This window comes from Theropithecus gelada, chromosome 17, assembly GCF_003255815.1.
Source record: "Theropithecus gelada isolate Dixy chromosome 17, Tgel_1.0, whole genome shotgun sequence".
NCBI classification, from domain to species: domain Eukaryota; kingdom Metazoa; phylum Chordata; class Mammalia; order Primates; family Cercopithecidae; genus Theropithecus; species Theropithecus gelada.
The window spans coordinates 28,715,255-28,739,113 of record NC_037685.1 but is presented as its reverse complement, the minus strand read 5'-3'; the positions used below and the strand labels follow the sequence as shown (position 1 = coordinate 28,739,113).

General features: G+C 34.6%; 1 long non-coding RNA gene across 1 annotated transcript in view; it reads left to right on the top strand.

Moving 5' to 3' along the window:
- The first annotated feature begins 6,194 nt into the window (after nucleotides 1–6,194).
- The window catches only part of LOC112611115, a 28,794-nt gene continuing 11,129 nt past the window's right edge, over nucleotides 6,195–23,859 (top strand). The window contains exon 1 of the long non-coding RNA XR_003116551.1: nucleotides 6,195–6,339. This is a non-coding gene — a long non-coding RNA (uncharacterized LOC112611115). The remainder of the gene's footprint in view (nucleotides 6,340–23,859) is intronic.

Sequence of the window (23,859 nt, the reverse complement as noted above, 5' to 3'; positions counted from 1 at the left end):
AGGAGATTTAATTGGCTCATCGTTCTGCTGGCTGTACAAGAAACATAGCAGCTTCTGCTCTGGGGGAGGGAGACCTGAGGAAGCTTCCAATCATGGTGGAAGGCAAAGGAGGAGCAGTTGTCTTACTACACACTTTTACAAGGCCAGATCTCACGAAAACTCACTATCACAAGTACAGCACCAAGGGGACAGTGCTAAACCATTCATGAGAAACCATCCCCATGATCAAATCACCTCTCACGAGGCCTCACCTACAACATTAGAGATTACAATTCAACATGAGATTTGGGTGGGGGCACACATCCAAACTACATCACACAAGAAGACATTAGACAAACCCAACTCAGGAACATTTTACAAGACATCTGAACAGTCGTGAACAGCAGGGAAGAAAAATAAACTGTCACGGATTAGAAAAGACTTGGAGACATGGTGATATGGTATCTTGAATTGAAAAGTTAAATAGAAAAGGAGATAAGTAGAAAAACTGATGAATTCTGAAAAATCATTTAACAGTAATGGAGCAGTGTTTCTTAGTTTTCATTCAAGGTAACATGGTGATGTAAAATGTTATTAGAAGAAACCAGGTGAAGAATATATGCAAACTTTCGGAATCGCCTTGATCACTTTTAAGTGGATCAAATATTGTAAATAAAAAGTTAAAATAATAATGATGTTAACAGTAATAGTCATTATTGTTTTCATTACAATGTTTCCTGCAGAAACCTTGCTGTAGTGTCCTGCCACAATCACAGTGACTTCCAAGCTTTCCATATAGACCCTTGGTTGGCAGAACTGATCTCCTTCCCTTCCCACCTGACTTGCTCACTCTATCTAAGTTGCAAGGACTTTTTGCTGTGTGTTCCAGGCTTAAAGCTTTTAAAATTCCTGTTTTTGAATAAAAATTATCTTCTGAGTACCTTGCCTTATGAAAACATATATATATTTCCTTTCTTATTCCTTCAACCTACTTTCAATTCTCTTTTAAGTGAAAAAATTATAAAACCAATCAACTGAATTTTAACATTCACTTAGATATTTTATTATATTGATATTAAATTATCCTTCCTAACTTCTCATTTGCATACAAACCTAGGATATAATGGATCTAATGAAAATATATTGTTTTCAATTATAAAGTTAAGAAATAAGTGTCTAGTGATGGCTTACAAAACAAATTAGTTCAAAATATAATTGAGTTGATTATATATTCATTTTGTTACAACTTTTTAAAATATGTACTCACCTGGATGATTTAAAACAGATGCTTTATGGATGAAAGCTAGCTCCGTCTACTAAGGGCTCTTTATTTTATAGATAAAGCAGAAGATGCCAAAATGGTTTGTGACAAGTATGGATAATATAGCATAGGCAACTTATGGGAGTCTCGGGACTTATATTAGCTTCCTAGATTGTCAAGCTAGTTTACTATTTACAGTTCCCACAGCTTAAAACAAAATAGAGTCGGGGGGATTTTCCTTATAAAAGAAAACTATTTGTTCCACAGATTTTGCATTTTGGGTCTATGGAATTAGTGAAAAACTAAAAGTCATAGTCACACGCAAAGTGGTAGAACTAATCTATGTCAGAAACATTTTTATTGAGATAAATGGGTATAAAAATTTCTAAAGCAGAGATGTTTCACTAAAGTAAGTTGTCCCCCTCCATGAAGAACACTTAAGAGTATTCATGAAATATTAGAAATGGTAAAGCTGATAACTAAGTATGAAGGGAAAAAGCTATGTACTGCATATTGATTGAACACAGAAGCAATGACTCCGTCTTTCGAACATTAATAACTTCTTAAATTGCACATTAAAATCCCATCTCATGAATTTATTATTTAAAACTCCAGTAAATTTAATGTTATCTCTAAGGCAACTATTATAGAGACTTAATGGATTTCTTAATTAGGATATAGTATAAATGGTTATAGAACGCTAATTAAAATGGAGGGTTTGAGAAGCAGCCAAAATATGAAGAAATTATTCAAGCAATGATTTTATTAAGAAAACGAAAGGAAGCTTTATTCAAAACATTCAAAGGAAATGTACAAATCATACACTTCATTTAATCAACGCAATGTTTTCCATGAGAATTAATATGTATTGGTTCCCTCTAAACATATATTCCATTTTACTTTAATATCTTGCAAGTTACCTAATTCATTTTGTTTTATAATTGGATTGTATTAATTATGCAGAGAAATGAAAATACATTTCTATGATAGTGGCCAAATTTGTTTGTACTTCTGGAATTTATTTCATAGTGTTATTTATTTGAATACAGATTTTCATTATAAATATATCACTGCATTAATGTTTTATCTGGATAACTTTAGTAAATGTTCTTATCTATAAAAAGTTGATGTGATTGAAACTATTTGGATAAGAATTTTGAAATTAAGAGTATATTATTTGGCATTGCATAATTAATATAATTCCACTCAAAAATATCTACAGATATTTTATATTATTTATGTTTATATATATTTCTTAGTTTTAGAATTTCTTGTTAGATAGCAATTTTATATTTTTTACTGGTCTCTGTATGGAGAAAATACATTGTTCTGTATAAAAGCAAATCATTTTCCTAGAGTTGAAACAGAAAATGAAATTGATTATAGAACTTTGGAACTATCTTACAAAACTGAAGACCAGAAAATGCCACTTAGGGTTCATATGGACTGGCATCTGGAACAGGAGAACTTTTAGGGACGTGTGAGACCTTCTTTGCCTGAATTCCTGTGATAGTAACCTGCATGGGCTGACACCTCTGCTTTTCTGTATGAATCTACTTCATTTCTCTCTTTCTCTGAACTGAATTTTACCTCTTTGGTACTCCTATAGAAAACACATCCACTTCAGTATTCCAGATTTCTCAAGTCCTCAGTTCAAGTAAACCAAGACCTCAATTCAAGTAAACCAAAATGATTAAAATTAATCATGTTTCCAATGCAAAAATCTGGCAAAAAGAATTTGATTGGCCTAATTTGGGTCAGTGTTCCTTCTTGGTACAGTCAACCACAGTCTGGTGTTTGGATCTTATAATATAAATGGGTAAGTCTTTGTCCATCCTTTGAGTAGGGTAGTATAAAACACACAGAGAATGCATTAACTATTTCTTGTAAATTAAAATGTTAATACACTTAGGTTTATAAGAATCAACTCTTCAATGTTTAGTTGGCATAATTGACTTTAAAGAATACAAGCAAGATAAAATTTTTGTCACTTATGTTAAACAAATATATAATATTAGTGTATTACGTATTCCATAATATCTCACTGGAGTTGTTTATGATTGAGTCTAGATTTGTTTTTAAATGCAGCCTAGCATCAACACCATAATATTTTAAAATGTTAAATTAATGTATTCTCAGAGTTGATAGAGAACATATGATAATTCCTAAAGCATTGCCAGTTTATCTCCTATTTCTAAACAGATATCAGTATCACCTTTTAATCTCTAATAAAAGTGTTATCATCAAGGCCTTTGGCTGTTAAACAAAGGATTTTAAAATAATCTATCAAAGGGCCTAAGCCCTTAAGACATTTCTAAGCTATATGTTTAAAAAACAGAATAGTTTCAATATCCTTAGGATTCTAATTAAAATAAAAATAATAATATATTTTATGCTTTTGGATTTTAGTTTTTGTATTGATTTATTTCAACCCACATAAAACATACAATGTTTTCTTCATAGAAAACATATTCACTGATAAAATATCTTCCTACACATTAAAAACCCAAGACAATATAGTCCTATAATGTCGCAATAAATATCAAAAAATATTTTGGCATCTTGATAGTGTGTATGGACTATGTCTTGTCTAGTGAATGAAATCTCCACAATGATATAAGAAATTTCAAAATGAACAGCTTGCCTCTGAATATCTCTAGAGCAGCCTAGCCTTCTGTATTTTTAAAGTGTAATGTCATTTCTGGCACACAAAAAATACTCAATAAATTTCACTGAATAACAGGTGAGTAAATGGATGGGGGGGGAAAGCTAAAGTTTAAATCAGAACAGGGATTAAATCAGTCATTAGGAAAGGCACTTGAACCCGTTTCATTAACGGGAATAATCACTTTTATAGAGTTTATCTGTGAAGAAAATCAAATCCCATTTCTGAGCACTACCTTTCTTTTTGGCACAAGTTGTTTTAGTCTCACTTTCACGTTTTCTGTCTTGGCTCTGGAATCAACTCTCTTTCGAAAGAGCACTAGTTTGTTACAGTTATAGTGGAGAATGGGATTTGGAAGACAAAATTGGCTTGCAAGGTTTACAATTTTACAAAATTGAAAGTTTGGGAAGAAAATCCTATTGGGTTTATAAAGGATTTTTCATAGCAGATGACACTGAATAAATAGTAAATAGTAGAGATTTTTATTAACTAATTTTTGTTGGTAGTATATACCTCACCTAGTATATAGAATATAGTAATTCAGTATTCACAGAAAAACATCTTAAAAACATATATATATGTTTATAAATATATGTTTTTTATATATATATATAAAATGGCTACTGTATTTTCTGTGATTGATATGGTTTAGCTCTGTCCCCACCCAAATCTCATGTTGAGCTGTAATCTCCAGTGTTGAAAGAGGCACCTAGTGGGAGGTGATTGAATCATGGGGGCAGATTTGCTGTTCTCGTGATGGAGTTCTCATGAGACATGAGATCTGGTTGTTTGAAAGTATGTGGCACTTCCTCCTTCACTACTGCTCTCCTGACAGTCATGTTTTCTGTACAATCTGAGGAACTGTGAGTCAATTAAGCCTCCTTTCTTTATAAATTGCCCATTCGCAGGTAGTTCTTTATAGCAATGCAAGAACGACTAATATAGTGATTTAGGCAGGGATTTGAAATATTTGTGGTAAAGAAATTTCTTATTGAATGATTTTAAAGCTGTAGGCAGGGCTTGATGACTCATGCCTGTAATTCCAAAATGTGGAAAGCTGAGGAGGGAGAATTGCTTGAGGACAGAAGTTCACGATCAACCTGGGGAACATATTGAGACCACATCTCTACACAAAAAAAAAAAAAAAAAAAAAAAAAATTCATTTTGGGAGGCTGAGGCGGGTGGATTAGAAGGCCTGAGGTCAGAAGTTCAATACCAGCCTGGTCTACATGGTGAAACCCCATCTCTACCAAATATACAGAAAATATCTGGGCGTGGTGGTGGTTGCCTGTAATACCAGCTACTCAGGAGGCTGAGGCAGGAGAATCGCTTGAACCCAGGAGGCAGAGGTTGCAGTGAGCTGAGATTGTGCCATTGTGCTCCAGCCTGGGCAGCAAGAGTGAAACTTCGTCTCAAAAAACAAACAAAAAAAATTAAAAATTATCTAAACATGGTGACATGTACCTGGATCCCTTGAGCTCAGCTGTTTGAGGTTGCAGTGAGCTATGATTGTGCCACTGCACTCCAGCTTGGACAATAGAGTGAGACCCTTTCTATGAACAAAAAAAAAAGGAAGAAAAGAAAACAGAAAAGAAGAGAAAGAGAGAAGCTATAGATTTTTCTTGCTTAAATATTGACTTTTTTTGCATTATAAAAAACATATATTCTATATGTTTTATATACTTATAAAATGTTAAGAAAGACAAGTGAAATGTTTAAAATACCATTAGGCTATATTAGATAATATATTTTTCATATTTTATAACTCAATTAACTATATAATTTAATTAAATATATTAAATATTACTCAACAGTATATCACAATACACAATATTATATAAATACATACACTTACATAAAATATCACTATAAGAAATCATAAGTAAGTGGGAATTTAAAAATTTACATCTTATTCTGCTTTGGAGAATGACTACTTAGATAATATGTGTTTTCTTTTGAGATAGTCATTTGGAGGATTTTTTTAAATTTGTTTTCTCACACATAGGTACCAGGTAATTTATATGTTGTTAAATATTAATACTTTATAAGTTAAAATTTGTTATTTTCTAATTTCTACCTGAAATTTGTCTGAATAATTTGTATAATAAGAACTCTCCTGCTAAGAGCAACTACACAGACAGAAATACAAAACAAAACTACACGCATTATCAGAGGGCAGCTAAGACAACTAAGGCTTTGTGTAGACAATCTTCCAGAGAGAGGAGAAAAAGAAGAGAAATGTGTTGAATAGTTCTGCTTTTAATTTTCTTTCCTCCCTTGGCTTATGTGCAGATCCTAAGCACTGGGTATGAAGGCCAAGTAAAAAGTGTTGGTTCTGGGCAGGATCTACAGTCACATTTCAAGATTACCAGCTCATCTTGAGAGACCAAGACTTGAGAGACCAAGACCCAGGAGAAAAGGAAACCTCAGAGAGGTGAGCCTGAAATTCATGTACCAATTTCCCCTGAGGACTTTGTCAATTCCTGAACTTGCAAGAAGAGTAAAAAAACAAAAGTAGCAGCTAAGATGGTAAAAAAGCTTCTAAAAATTGCCAGGAACACCACACACACACACACAAACACACACACACACACACACAGACACACACACTATCCACCAAGGAGGAGGACTTCAGGAAACCATTCCAGACTTTGAGTTGAAAATACAGAGGGACTACACAGTTGGATCGAAGGTGAATTAGAAAGGATTAGCCTTCACAAAGCTTGACTTCTAGTCTTGAAATACGAAGATTCCTGACAGAATCAAGGATGCTTAGAAATTCTCTGATTGCTAGCGATAAAAATAATCAAATCCTTACTGGAGGATAATGAATACCAATAATTTACATATTCTTCATAAACAAGATATAGCATTCATTTAACAATTGCCAGGTAGACAAGAACCATAAAACCAAAAAGAACAACAACAACAAAAATCAATACGTATTCACACATGATTCTGATAATAAAGGAATCAGACAAGCTAAAAGACTGCAAATATGACTAATATGACACAAACTATCCCTGAGAAGACCTTCTTCACTATTTTAATGATCTCAACATAATCTTGATTAACAAAACAAAATGAAAGCTTATATGTTCTTCAGAAAGAACAAAGTGTAAATCAATCTTATTTCTGAATTAAACAAAAATATTCTAAACAAAATATTAGCAACACTAATTGTGGGTATAAATTGGTAAAAAGTTTTTGGACTACTGTTTGACATTATGAATTATAGCTGAATGTATGCATAATTTATTACTCAACTGAATAATAAGTAATGTCATTAAAAGTAAAGGCAAAAACCACAATTATGTTTGCACTAACCTAATACTTACATATTGAACAGAAAGACATTCCCATTTTGTATCAAGAGATCTGTTAAAGAGTGTTTACAGTAGTGTTATTCCCAATAATCAAATGTTGAAAATAACCCAGATAATAACCTAGTGGTATATTACTAACTTTTTCCTACCTTCCTACAAAATGAAATTACATAACCACTTCCTTTACGATCTATCATTCTAGTGCCTCCCAGAAGGGTAAGTAATGTATCTGTTGATTTTCAACTTGCCTAAATGACTAACTTTACTAATATAATAAAGGCATATTGACAGTATACTAGGTTGAAGCTGGGGTTGCAAATTGAGTAACTTCCAGTCCACCTGAAGTTTTATCCTTCATGATAAAAAGAACAATCCACAGGAATCAGCTGCTCCTTCAGCTTTAGTCCCTGAATGACACAGGAAACAAACCTAAATGAAGTTCTTTGTTCTGTTTAATCCACGTGAGCTCATTATAGTATTTCCCATATTTCAGCCAACCTAGAGACACATAAATATGGCATAAAAGTTTGTACTGAAAGTCACTGAGAGTTTTATGGTTTTAATGCAACATTATGCAAAGGAAGGAAGACCAACTTAATTAATGAAATCTCAATTATTCATCAAAAGCAGGATATATAAGTAAAACGTGGTATATTCTTGTAATGGAATAATACACAGTACACTGTAGGTGGATTTTATAGCTGTAATATAGAGCATGTGCATGACAGAGTATAGCATATGCACTTTACAAAAGATTCCAAGAAATCAAGAAGGTTTTTTTTTTAAAAAAGGAAAACACCACAAATTTCATCACCCACAAAGAATCATTGTTAAAAATACCCTAGACTAGCCGGGCACGGTGGCTCACGCCTATAATCCCAGCACTTTGGGAGGTCGAGACGGGTGGATCACAAGGTCAGGAGATCGAGACCATCCTGTCTAACACGGTGAAACCCCGTCTTTACTAAAAATACAAAAAATTAGCCGGGCGTGGTGGTGGGTGCCTGTAGTCCCACCTACTCCAGAGGCTGAGGCAGGAGAATGGCGTGAACCCGGGAGGCGGAGCTTGCAGTGAGCCGAGATTGCACCGCTGCTCTCCAGCCTGGGCAACAGAGCGAGACTGTATCTCAAAACAAACAACAAACAAACAAAAATTACACGTCTCTATGTACATGTAAATGTAGGTGTTAGATAAACAGATAATATAGAGTCCATAGACAGATAGTATTTTATAAAATGTAATCAATCTTTATTATCTCAGAATATATTACATTAAATTGCACTTAAATTTATCGGAAGAAAAAGATACGCAAAGCAAAAGATATCTGTGAACTTCTAATAAGTATTTCTTCATAACAAGAAATTATAATTTTAAAAATCCACTTAAATTTAATTAAAATTATGAAAAATATTACATTGTTGGAGTACTTGTTGATTTTAAACATAATTCATCACTATCTAGTGACTCCCTGCTCCAAAAATTAAGTACTATATCAGTCCTCTCATCTTCCATTAACTAATGCTAACAATAATTATATCTTTAAGATTCTAATGTAAACTTTTATAATATTTATATTTTTTTAACACAAACCCTACAGCTAATTCATCCTGTTTTAATAGATTTAATACTTACACAACTCCTTTGTTACCTTCTCCATTTCGTTTATGGGTTCATATTTATATTGTTTTGTGAAAAGTTTATCTAATACCCATCGTTTTGTCTTGTTTATTCTTTCTGTAGAAAGCCTCAGGCAATCATGGATGCTCTACTCCCACAGAGTTCTTTCAGGTTTGTGTGCAATACGTTAGAGAATGCTTAATTTTGGGTAGATAGAGAAGCTGTTCACAGAAGCCAAGTTAGCAAGAGAAGCTGGGACATGGAAATCTTAAACTGCAAAAAGTTGGATCCTCATCTATGACTGTTAATTTATCCATGCTACATACAAGTTAGCATATGACTTCTGCTTTATGTTTAATGTCCATATCATAGATGACACCCATATGTTTGCGTTAGTAAATTCATTTGGAAATTGTTTTTGTGATAATTGATTTGAAACAAGTTATCTTTGAATATCGTGTTTCCTTCTCATCGACAATGTTAATCCTTATTTCTTAGATTTGCTTCCCGTGTCTTTGAGGATACTTTTCCATTGAAATCATGCCCTTTGCTACACCAGGCCATGAATTACTCATATGCAGGACAGCCTACATCTTCCCTTTATCTCCCATCTTTTGTATAATCAGCTTTACAATTTTGTTCTTCTTATGTTTCTTTTGATAATTTCTTTAAAATTTTCCCCTATGCCTTTAATGCGTTTTATGTCATGTTTATTCTATTTTTGTTTGCTTTAATATAGTTTCTATTTCTGTATTTTGTTTTTCCCTACATTGGATTCTGAACTCTGCTGGAGACATGGTTTGTAATCTTGTAAGCCAATGGAGATTTCTCTGTCTGAATTCAGTTAGTTTTCTTGGACCACTTATTTAACATTTTTTATTCACTGTTTTATACTATATCTAAGTTAGACTGATACTGATCTTTTTTGTTTGTTTGTTTTACTATTATTTATCCTTGAAATATAGTCTAGGGGGAGTTGACAATGGAAAAGCTTAATCAATAACTCTACTAGAGTTTCAGTGTCTGAAATATTCTTCCAAGTCTGTTGTTTAATTTGCCTTGGGGCTGTAACTATCCCTTATTTCAGTGAAAAATGCACTTTAACCTATTTGCACATAGCATGCCACATTTTCTCTTTGTGCTTTGATTGGCCAATTTTGCAGAAGAGCAAACAATTTCTTTAATATTTTTAACCTGAAATCTCCTTTATCACAAATTTAATTTTATGTAGGATTTGATTTAAAATAGTTATTTCCATTATTGCATTTGATTTTTTCTAGGCTTAAACATTTTTTCTCTATATACTATGTGATGATTAATACTGAGTGTCAACTTGATTGGATTGAAGGATGCAAAGTATTGGTCTTAGGTGTGTCTGTGAAGGTGTTGTCAAAGGACATTAACTTTTCAGTCAGTGGGCTGGGAAAGGCAGACCCACCCTTAATCTGGGTGGGCACAGTCTAATCAGCTGCCAGCACTGCCAGAATAAAAAGCAGAGAAAAGAACATGAAAAGACTAGACTGGCTTAGCCTGTCAGCCTACATCTTTCTCCCATGCTGAATGCTTCCTGTCCTTGAACATTGTACTCCAAGTTCTTCAGCTTTGGGACTCGGACTGGCTTCCTTGCTCATCAGCTTGCAGACAGCCTATTGTGGGACCTCACGTTGTGATCGTGTGAGTCAATACTCCTTAATAAATTTCCCTTTATATATGTATCTATCCTATTAGTTCTGTCCCTCTAGAGAACCCTAATACATGCTATTTTATATATATAATATACATATATAATATATCTTCTTGAATATTATAATTTTTATACTTTTACTATAAGGTAATTAATTTGAAATTTTTAATGTCCTTTGTCACAGGCCTTTAATATATTTTTATATGTGCCAAATTGATTATGAATATCTCAGCATTACTTTTGAGTAATTTTTTACTGATTTATATGTACTTGTACAGTTTACTCCTCTTTCAGCAATGTGAAACCACAGATTTTTGAACGAGAAATTGACCTTGTCTAATTTAGGACATTATTTTATTTACCAAAAAAAACAGAGTTGAAATGTTCTGATTCTGAGTATATTTTGAAAATTTACTCAACAGAATTTCCCAGTAGATTGGCTATGGGGTAGCAAAATCAAAGGAATGATGGATGACCTCATATTTAGCCTAAGCAAAATACACATGTAACAGAATATTCTACATCCTTTGAAATTATTTATAATAGGAATTTTCAATGACATTGTGGCATAAACTTAATATAATTTAAAAATAAATATGGGATACAAAATTTAAATAGAATATGGATATCATCATGTAATTGTGTAATACAATGAAATCTAAAAGTATTTTAAATATGTAGCATGAGTTATCACTATAGTATTGTGAATAAATTGTTTTATTTATTTTCATTTATCAATTGCTATTTTTAAAAGTAAGCAATAGGTATGGAAATTGCATATCTGAGTATGTTTTTATATATCTATATATACTACAAACTATAATCAATAATACTGTGTTATTGTGTTCCCACAAGGTATACACACATGAATTTATAAATTACATGCAAAAATATATTGAGTGTCTTATCCAGTACATTACACAAGTGTTACTATATATGCACACTTTTATTGTAAAAAGTATGTTCATGTTCATGTCATCACAATGTTTAAGTATCTATTCAGAGTTATATTTTAATACTATCAAAGAACAAGAAAACAGAATCCTGCAGTTTTTCAAAGAAAAACTTCTGAATAGCAAGGACAGTAAATGTAACTCTGAGAAAGAAACAAAACATAACATAACTTTCTTTTCATTAAACGTAAAGAAAATGACAAATGCAGCTTAATCTACCTTGTGGCTATAAGCCCTGCATTTATTTGTGCTGAACCTGACAGAATCAGAACTTTCTTTTATACTTTGAAATGAAGTGCTGAGGTATGAAAAACTACATTCAGATACAATGTATATGATAACTAAGTCAACATAAAATTTCTAAATTAATCTTATATCTATTCATTTCTACCAGTGACTTAACTTAAATAAATCAATTTCAAATATAACCATTCTTCACATTACAGTACTGTTTAAAGTATAAAATTATTTTGTAATAGCAGTTATTTGCTTACAAAATCAGAAGTCCAGACCTAAGGAAATGCTGAGAGTGAAAAAAAGAATTTGCTGGGCTATCCAACTACAAAAAAGGGCATTTCGGCCAGCAAGGTGTTCAGTACCAGTAGCAGCAATGATAACACAAACTAACCTTTATCAAGTGCTTGCTGGATGCCACTCATTGCCCTGATTTTCCACATGCAAGGTCTATTTAATACTGAAAACTAACTTAAGAAGTTGGTACTATCAGTACCAAGTTTTAAAATAATAATTTGTATCATTATTTCTTCATTTTATTTATAATTTTGAAATCTTTTATAATGGTTACAATAGAACAGTATAGGATAAAACAGTATAGGAATATTAGCAAACAAACAGTCACCGGGCTTGTGACCATTATTTATGAATTCTGTTATAAAAAAAGTTTGAAGGTCATTGCCATAAGTCATAAAAGTTATTAAGATTCTTGAGCAAGATAATAACTTTTATTTTAGAATTTTTTTATTTCAGAGTTGTTTCTTATGCTACCAATAGACATTTCATTTTTAGAAAGAGACCTCTGACACCCCCAAATATGTTCTGGATTAATAGTAAAATTTAGTTCAATCATTTTAATGTAGAAACTTGTATTAATAATAAAAACATTTGCCTTTTGAAAATTATTTTTTCAGCAATTTGAAAGATTGCTTAAGTCAATTTGCTCAATATTTATTTCAACGGTTTTCATAGATGAAACAGCTCACCAAAACATGGTTCCAAATGGCAAACTTGACCATAGACTTGAATATAAATTATGTTAAAACAAGATAAAACAAGACGGAATACAAATTAATCTAGCATGTCTAATCTGTGATAAATCCCAACACAATGAAAGCAAATGGATATGGGAGGCAAACCTCTTCTCTTAGGATAATTTACACACTATACTGTGATATATGGGCCAAATGAAGGATACCGTGTCTACCTGCACAACAGACACACAAAAGAAGCATCCTCTCCATGTAACCTATAGTTTGCAGTTCATTCACATCCATTCATTCTCACATCTGCCCTTTGCCCTATTTGTTTCCTGTACTAACATATTCTTTCCTTACCTACCTAGTGAATCTACTCCATTTTCAGTATCAACTCAAATGTCACCTCTGAATGGTAAGTCTTTGTGCTTGACCTGGACCATAATCCTCTCCTCTCCTCTCCTTCTTTCTTTCTTTCCTTCTTTTTGTTTGTTTTAGATAGATAGGATCTCACCCTGTTGCCCAGACTGGAGGACAGAGGCGTGATCATAGGTCTCTGCAGCCTTGAACTCCTAGGCTCAACTGATCCTCCTACCTCAGCCTCCTGAGTGGTGGGGACTACAGGCACGCACCACAACGCCCAGGTAATTTTTTTTTTTTTTTTCACAGAGACAGGTTATCACTATGTTGCCCAAGGTGGTCTCAAACTTCTGGCTTCAAGCACTCCTCCCACCTAAGCCTTGCAAAGTACTGGGATTAAGGCATGAGCCACCGCACCCAGCTAGTTCAGTGATTTCTAATGTCTTCCTTTCTAGGCCGAATTCTTTGCATTCCCACATAAACACAAACTCCTTGATAGGTGCTTGCTGTCATATTCACGAGACACACTTAAATGATCAAAAACTAAATTATGAAAATAATGTTTCAGTGTAGAAAACTAGACTAAGAACTAGAGCTATTCAGACTCCCAAGTTATTTTTTCCTAAAGGTATTCTATATTAAAGATATTTTCTTTTGTTGTTGTGATTAAAGTAGACAGCTTACTTGGCAACACTGAGCCAATTCAACATTTGATCATATCTAGATTTACTCAAGAGTAATGTCCTGTCGTTTCTTATCACCACCATTAGCAGTGCACAACTTCTTATTAGCCTTATCACCTATTGTTATGATAAACGAAACACAAAACCATTCACCCAAAGCAGCTGTCTTTAGAGGGTAATAGCTTCTTTATCTAGCTGCAGCAACGCTCCTGACTTTGACTAAAGACTGAAATTTTATTCTAACCACTATCGGACAAGGCAACTGCAAAGGTATTCCTTAATTGTTTTTTTTTTTTTTTTTTCCCTGCAACTTTCAAATTCTGGAGAAAAACTTATTTTGTAAAAGAAATACCAACATTACAAATGCTTAATATTTCAGATGACTAAATCTTAACACTTTCCTAAAACATTTAAGGTGTCTAAATATTTTACTTCTCTTGTTCATATTTGAATATTACTGATTATATGAAGCCTTATTTAGCTCAATTTAAAAATAAACATTTTTTGGTAGGAAGGTATTAAACTGAAATTAAGTCTTTTATTTGATGTACATGTAACTGGATAGATGTTCACATGTTCTTTTACTATCTTAATTATCTTAATTTATAACCTAACTTGTTCCCAAATAATTTTTGAAGTGGTAATATACCCAATTTTTAAAAACCTCATAGCTTTAGACACACAAAAATCATTTTTAAGATGACAAAACAAAGATAATTTATATTTTTAAAAATATTCAAAGAAAGAAATCTTTAGCTTTTTCTCACATAACAAAATGTAGTGCTATAATTACAAAGCACAACATTAAGATGTAAACTATTTGAGTAAATATATTTTTGCTCTTCTAATAGTGTCTCTCATAATTTTCATTTGAACTAATAGGAATTTTGAAAAGCAGAAATAAATCTGTCATAAGCTATATCCATTCAATCTGCTACTGCTCAAATAATTCAAAACTCCTTTTCTTGAGATGATTTGGAACGTGTCTTTGTCTTTTCCTTTTTTATTTAATATTTTGTACCTTTAACATTGTACGTATATCATAAATCTAGTACGTGAAGCAAAATAAAGTGAATGTTGAGAAACTCAGTAATAATTATTTTGAAAATATTTTGTTGTATATATGTCAGTATAAAACAAATATATGTAGTATTAGAATTGTTCTTACTGTGTGAGTGTCTGGTTTTAAGAAGATGTAACTCTGATAACTTCCACTTTAATCAGTATCAATGGGTTACTTTTATTGAAAAGAAAGAATGTATTATATTCTAAAACTTTGAAAAGTTTAGCTAAGGTACTTCTATACTATAACAATCTATAATGAAGTTGCATATACAGTTATTTTATTTTTCAAAAATCAGAAAAAAACAACATAAAATAAACAATATCTTATATTAGAAATAAAGTACTGCAGTTATTCTAAATTTTAGTTATTTAAGCTATGCAATTTATTAACAGCTTGATTTTCATAATAAGTACGACAAAAGGCATGCATGTTAAATAAGACATTATCTGGAATTAAAGACTGCTTGCTGATAGCATGTCACACCCACTTGATTCACTAGAATGTACAAATTCAACTTATTCCTCGTTTGTACCACACCCTGGGAATCATGTAACTATAGTCCAAGACACACATTAAGAAAATGCTATTTTATATTTCCCTGAAATAAAAATACACAACTGTCTGCCTAAGCAACCTATTCTACCTTAGACATTTATGTGCAACAGATAATTTTGGAGCTTTGAAATTATATTGTCTTTACCTGAATTATGAAACCTATTTGAAAGCCTCCAAATGCCTTCAAGGAAAGCAAAACATTGAATGGCACATCCTGGGCATCAGTTTATCTACATGAAAAAGGAAAAGTGTGGTGATTTTCATATTTTTAATCTTAACAGTATCAGAGGTTGGTGATGGAGAAACATTTTTGAAAGGAATATCTATCCCTCCTGTTCACAGTATGGAACATGAAGTCAACCATACCTTCCTTTTGTTGGTTTCATCACTTTATAGCCTTGCCTAAACATAAAACTATCAAAAACCCAGAAGATATGTCAGAAAGGATCCAAGACTTGCTGTTTCCTACACATTTCCTGTGAACAATTAGAGAGTTGTGTTCTTCTCTTCTTTATAATAATGTGACTTTTAAGTCTTTTTAATTCTGTACCCAAATGAAGCATTAAAAGCGGCTCCTTCTCTGAAAAGAGAGAGGAAGAAAATAATACATCTTTGCTTTGAATCATATTTTGTCAGCTCTAGAGATGCCCTGGAAAGGCAAAATTAAAATTAAGCAAATTACTCTTTTAAGAATTATAAACGCTCATTGGAAGGACCAAGCCAGGGATTTCTGCAGCACCTGTCTCTATGAATCCACACTCCATTTTACTCCTTTGTTTTTCAGAAGTGCGTGGAAAAAATCCTTGCACAATATGATTTTTGTAGGACTTCGTAAATATCTTGTTTGAAGCAAAAAGGAAAACAAGTCAAGATCCTAAAGCATAGAGAAGAAATATCTACTAAATTGTAACAGAAAACAAAATGATGGTCATACTTTAAAAGATGCATTGATCCCTCCGTGTTGCTAAGACAGATGTAGAATTATCTGCAGATAGCTGCAAGGCCAACTAGAATGTGGTTACATCTAATGTTTAAGTGAGAACATTGAGTTTTGCTATAAGATAGCAGGGAAATTTCAAGAAATAATAAAGTAAAGGAAATAAGAAGCAAAGCACCAAGAAGGCATGTATATAAAACACTACCAAAAATGTCTAAATAAAATAAAATAAAAATCATAAAAATGATTTAAAGAACAATCATTTGTAATACAATAATTCATAAATGAAACACATTGGAAGTATTAAAACTAAGTTTAAGATGTTACTATTCTCTCCAGGTACGTTATATTGCAAAATCTACCATTGTTCTATTATAATTGATACAAAATCCGTTGGTTTTTGCACACACTATAAACAACTATAGTGTGTTTGCAAAACAACTTCCAAGTGATGTAAACTTGGATGTGAGCACAGCTCTATCACTTAATAGGCTCAGTCACAATTTCTATATCTATGAAAGTGAAATGGTTGGCCTTATATGTATTATTACTGTGTGATATGGTTTGGCTCTGTGTCCCCACCCAAATCTCACGTTGTAGCTCCCATAATTCCCACATATTGTGGAAGGGACCTGGTGGGAGATGACTGAATCATGGGGCAGGTCTACCCCTTGATGTTCTCGTGATAGTGAATGGATCTCATGAGAACTGATGGTTTTAAAAATGGGAGTTAACCCGCACAAGCTCTCTCTTTAGATGTGACTTGCTCCTCTTTGCCTTCCATAATGACTGTGAGGCCTCCCCAGTCATGTGGAATTGTAAGTCCAATAAACTTCTTCCTTTTGTAAATTGGTCAGTCTCAGGTATGTCTTTATTAGCAGCATAAAAACTGACTATTACACTGTGAGACTAAAAGTAAAATAAATATAAAACATTCGGCATAGTGATTATCACATCAGAAGTATAAGTATTTACTACAGTCATGACTATTTTTCTATTTCTATTTTACTCTGTTGAGTGATTTTAATAGTTGTTACACTAGCGAGTAACATACTCAATAGTATGTTGAGGCAGGTTTAGAACTGGTTTTGGGTAGAGGTTGAAAGAGTCTGGAGAGCTAAGATGAGGAGAAGATGAGGAGAAACATATTTAGCCCACAGCAATCGCCAAAAGTTTTGGTGTGAGCCACATAACTTTTGAGGAATATCTCTTAGATACAGATCAATTTTATCTATAGTTCATTGATAAAAGCAATATTCAGTGAAGTCTTATTACAGGCCAGTCACTGTTTTGTTTAGTGAGGATAAAGTAGAGGCTAAGACTGACAAGACTGAAATAGAAACCCACATGGATGACCTGTACATACTATTTAAAGAAACAGTGCATACACACACACACACACACACACACACACGTATAGAGATACATGCATATATATGCATACATTCACATATTTACATATAAACATATATGAAATGTTGGACACTGTTGAGTGATGTGAACAAATAAAGAAAGGTGAAGAGAACTTAACCTTGACAGGACTTGACTAAAATGAGGTGATAAAATTTGTGAACAACTGATGAACAAATTTTCCAAGGGGAGCAGAAAGTGATATGTCCTGTAATGGAAACAAGCTTGACAAAATAATTGGCCTATATGACTCAAGTATATGAGAGGAAAAAATGGGCAATAGGAAATGAAGCTATTTACATAACAGTGGCACAAATTATTTGGAATCTTTAAGCCTTGAGAAAGATTTGAAGTTGTCATTCAAGTGTGGAATCATGCTGATGGAAAACATCAATGGCAACTCATTTCCCTTCACAACATGAATACAATGTTATAGAATTAATTTTAGAGAATCTCCAAAGACCATTGTAAACTTTTAAAACTTTTAGTTGTCAGGGTGTAAGAAAAGACTATAGAAAAATCAGGGATATTTTTTACATGGAACCCATTTAGTCTACCCATTGTCAACATTCGTCAATAGACCTGAGGGCTCCAGCACAAGTACAATGTTCAGGTGTCCCAGGAGTTTTCTCACCTGGATTCTCAGATCACAGTAGACACTTTTCACAATCAGAATTGCCATTTGAAAGGTAGTAGGGATGAAGGAGAAATTAAAATTTTCCACTTAGTGTTGTGTTAGGTTAGAGTCAGCTGTGTTTGGGATGGGAAGAAATTAGGGCTCACACCATAGCCAAAAATTAGGGTGGCTTTTCATTTTTAATGATTCTAATCAAAGGATGAGTTTCATTGTTGGAGATCACTTTTCTAAATAGAAAGTGCACATACTCCAAGTTATAGAGCAGAAGCACTGCAGTGGTCCTATAACTAAAATAAATCAGGTTCTACAAAAATTAAGACAAAAAATATTACTTGATGCAGCAGTTTCAAACATATGTATGTAATATATACATATATAAGCAGTACTATATTTATATACACTGATTTATTAAATTGGAAATATATTAATGATTCATTTTTAACAGCAATTATACAAGAGTGGTCATAGTAATACCAATCCTTATTTACATATTTTTGATCACTTATCATGTATTAATGACAACTAGGACCCCCACAAGTCTAAAATAAGATTGTGCAGCATTTTCTGAAGTAATACAAAAGTAAAAAATATCAATTATCTATCCCAGTTTTTATGACTTTAAAAAGTTTTGTAAGACATAATGATAAAGAATATTTATAGTGATAGAATATTATGGGGCCAGAAACTCTTGGAATCATAAGGGAGACTCTTCTGCTTTGGGGAGCTCTCCATATACACTCTGGATATTAAACCAATTTATAGGGCACAGAGTCAAATGATAGCTTATGATTATGCAATTAGAATAAGTCACACATGCCTTGAACGCTTAAGTTATGGGAGCTAAACAATATTTGCTTTGGCTTAAAACTCTTCGTGATTGCTATGGGCTACATATGTTTCCCCTCATCTTCCTGTCTTCTGAGCACTCCAAACTCTTCCAACCTCTGCCCAATGCCCAGTTCCAAGGCTGCTTCTAAATCTTCAGGTATCTTCATAGCAACACTCTAACCCCAGTACCAATTTTCTGTATTAGTCCATTTTGTGTTACTATAAAGTCTGGGTAATTTATAAAGAAAAAAGAGAGTTATTTTGCTCACAGTTCTTTAGGCTGTACAAGCAGCATGGTGATATGGTTTGACTGTGTCCTCACCCAAATCTCATCTTCAATTATAACTCCTACAATTCCCATGTGTTGTGGGAGGAACCCAGTAGGAAGTGATTGAATTACGGGGGCAGGTCTTTCCTGAGCTGTTCTCATAATAGTGATTGAGTCTCATGAAGTCTGATGGTTTTAAAAACGGGAGTCTCCCTGCACAAGCTGTCTCTCTTGCCTGCCACCATCCACATAAGATGTGACTTGCTCCTCCTTGCCTTCCACCATGGTTGTGTGGTCTCCCCAACCATGTAGGACTGTAAGTCCATTAAACCTCTTTTTCTTTCCAGTCTTGGATATGACTTTATCAGCAGCATGAAAATAGACTAATGCAGTAAATAAGTACCAGTAGAGTGGGTGCTGCTGAAAAGATACCTGAAAATGTGGACATGACTTTGGAACTGGGTAACAAGCAGAGGCTGGGACAGTTTGGAAGGCTCAGAAGAACACAGGAAAATGTGGGAAAATTTGGAACTTCCTAAAGATTGGTTGAATGGCTTTGATAGAAATGCTGATAGTGATATGAACAATAAGGTCCAGGCTGGGGTGGTCTTAGATGGAGATGAGGAGCTCACTGGAAACTGGAGCAAAGGTGACTCTTGTTATGTTTTAGCAAAGAGACTGGTGGCATTTTGTCCCTGCCCTGGAGATTTGTGGAACTTTGAACTTGAGAGAGATGATTTAGAGTATCTGGCAGAGGAAATTTCTAAGCAGCAAAGCATTCAAGATGAGTCTTGGGTGCTGTTATGGGCATTCAGTTTTATAAGGGAAGCAGAGCATAAAAGTTTAGAAAATTTGCAACTGACAATGCAGTAAATAAGAAAATATCACGTTCTGAGGAGAAATTTAAGCCAGCTGCAGAAATTTGCATAAGTAACGAGAAGCCAAATGTTAACCCCCAAGACAATGGGCACAATGTCTCCAGGGCATGTCAGAGGTCTTCATAGTAGCACCTCCCACCACAGGCCCAGAGGCCTAGGAGGAAAAAAAATGGTTTTGTAAGCCATGCCCAGGGTCCCCTTGCTGTGTTCAGTCTAGGGACTTGGTGCCCTGCATCCCAGCCACTCCAGTCATGAATAAAAGGGGCCAAGGACAGCTCAGATCATGGCTTCAGAGGGTGCCAGCCTCAAGCCTTGGCAGCTTCCAAGTGGTGTTGAGCCTGTGGTGCACAGAAGTCAAGAATTGAGGTTTGAAAACCTCCACCTAGATTTCACTGGATGTATGGAAATGCCTGGATGTCCAGGCAGAAGGTTGCTGGAGGGGTGGGGTTCTCATGGAGAACCTCTGCTATGGCAGTGTGGAAGGGAAATGTCAGGTTGGAGCTCCTACACAGAGTCCCTACTGGGGCACTACCTAATGGAGCTCTGAGAAGAGCGCCACCATCCTTCAGACCCCAGAACGGTAGACCCACCAATAGCTTGCACCATGTGCCTGGAAAGATGTAGGCACTCAACACCAGCCCATGAAAGCAGCTGGGAGGGAGGCTGTACCCTGCAAAGTCACAGGGGCAGAGCTGTCCAAGACTATGGGAACCTACCTAGTGCATCAGCATGACCCAAATGTGAAACATGGAGTCAAAGGTGATCATTTTGAAGGTTTAAGATGTTACTGCTCTGCTGGATTTTGGACTTGCATGGGACCTGTAGCCCGTTCATTTTGGCCAATTTCTCCAATTTGGAATGACTGTATTTACCCAATGCCTGTATTCCATTGTATCTAGGGAGGAACTAACTTGCTTTTGATTTTACAGGCTCATAGGACAGAAGGGACCTGTCTTGTCTCAGATGTGACTTTGGACTGTGGATATTTTATTTAATGCTAAAATGAATTAAGACTTTGAGGGACTGTTGGGAAGGCAGGATTGGTTTTGAAATGTGAGGACATGAGGTTTGGAGGGGCCAGGAGCAGAAAGGTATGGTTTGCCTGTGTCCCCACCCAAATCTCATCTTGAACTGTAACTCCCTCAATTCCCATGTGTCATGGGAGGGACCCAGTGAAAGGTGATTGAATTATAGGGGTGGGTCTTTCCTGTGCTGTTCTCATGATAGTGAATGAGCCTCATGGGATCTGATAGTTTTAAAAATGCGAGTCTCTTTGCACTAGCTCTCTCTCTCGCCTGCTGCCATTCATTTATTTGACTTGCTCCTCCTTGCCTTCCACCATGATTGTGTGGCCTCTCCAGCCATGTGGAACTGTAAGTCCATTAAATCTCTTTTTCTTCCCAGGCTTGGGTATGTCTTTATTAGCAGCATGAAAAGGTGTAGGCACCTGCTTCTGGTGAGGGCTTCAGGAAGCTTTTACTCATGGTAGAAGGCATGGCCGGAATAGGGGTACATGTGTCACATGGCAAGAGATGGAGCAAGAGAGAGGGGGCAATATAGACTCCTTTTAATAACCACATCTCAGAGAACTCATTACTATGAGGAGATCACCAAGCCATTCATAAGGGATCTGCCCCTATGACCCAAATACCTCCTCTTAGGCCCTGTCTTTAACATTGGAGATCACATTTTAACATGTGATTTGGAGGGAACAAACATCTGAACTGTGTCATGTTTCCTAAAATTCATATGTCAAAAACCTAATCACCAATGTGAAGGCATTAGGAGGTGGGTCTTATGGGAGGTAATTAGGTCATGAGGCCTTCATGAATGGGATTAGTGCTCCTAAAAACTAGGCTTCAGAGGGCTGTCTCTGAACATGAAAATGCATTCCAGCACATGAAAACATAGTCGTTTCCTCAGGAAAAGGTGGTGTTTACAAGAACCAGAAAGCATGCTCTCAACAAACACCAAATATGCCTGTGTCTTGGTCTTGAACTTCCTGGCAACCAGAACTCTGAGTAACACATTTCTGTTGTTTGTAAGATACTTGGTTTATGGTACTTTGCTATATCACCCTGAATAAATTAAGACACTATCCAATTACCTACTTGCTTACAACAGAAAGATTAATAATTATTTTGGTGTTGATGACATATTTGTGAATAAACGAATTCTAGATTTATTTCTTTTTCTTTCTTTTTTTGAGACAGTCTCACTCTGTCACCCAGGATGGAGTGCAGTGGTGATCTTGGCTCACTGCAGCCATTGTCTCCTGGGTTCAAGCAATTCTCCTGCCTCAGCCTCCTGAGTAGCTGGGATTACAGGTGCACGCCAGTATGCCTAGCTAATTTTGGTGTTTTTAGTAGAGACAAGGTCTCACCATGTTGGTCAGGCTGGTGTTGAACTCCTGACCTCACATGATTTGCCTGCCTTGGCCTCCCAAAGTGTTGGGATTGTAGGCGTGAGCCGCCATGCCTGGCCCTGGTTATTTTTCTTCATTGTTACCATCAACATACACAGTTGAACATGTTGATAAAAAGCAATGCAATTTTGGAAACTGTACTCCATGATATATATAAATTGCCTGGTAAGTATGGAAATGTTTATTTTTTGAGACAGTCTTGCTCTGTTGCCTAGTCTGGAGTGCAATGGTCCGGATCTCCACTCACTGCAACCTCTGCCTCTTGGGTTCAAGTGATTCTCCTGCCTCAGCCTCCTGAAGAGCTGGGGTTACAGGCATGCGCCACCATGCCTGTCTAATTTTTTGTATTTTTAGTGGAGACAGGGTTTCACTATGTTGGCCAGGCTGGTCTCGAACTACTGACCTCATGATCCGCCTGCCTCAGCCTCCCAAAGTGCTGGCATTACAGATGTGAGCCACCGCACCTGGCCTATTTTTTATATATATTTATATAAAAACATATACATATTTGTAAATATTTATATATAATTTAATTTATTTGATCTTTGTTTAAAATTTATTACAACTGTATTTTATAAAAACATACAATGACAACAACTCTTTTTGCTAAAATAATCAAGTATTTTATTGAAAAATACCCTCAATTACATAAAGCACAAAAAGGAACAATTTACATACCAGTGACCACAGGAAGTGTATGAATCAAGAGACCACCCAGGTAGAATAAAGGTATTATTTATGATTAGCTACTAAAATATTCTCATTCTTAATTACTGTTGAGCTCTTTAATTTTTTCAAATTAACTGTAAACTATTGTTTAATCATTTATTAACCTTTACCAGCAAGAATGGCAACCACATAATTGACAGAATATATTTGTTTCAGAATGTTATATTAGATTGAGCCAAATGAAATTTCTAGTATCCTATTTGGTTTTAACCAAATTGATAATTTTATATGTTTCAATAAAAGGATTTTGTTCATTTTGCCCTAAAATATGTTTGTTTAAGGAAGGTGAGGTTTTCCATTTAAGATGGAAACACTTGCACTATCTTTGTAAAAAGTAAACTCTCGGTGTGTGTACACATACTTGGCTGGCTCTCTCTCACACCTAT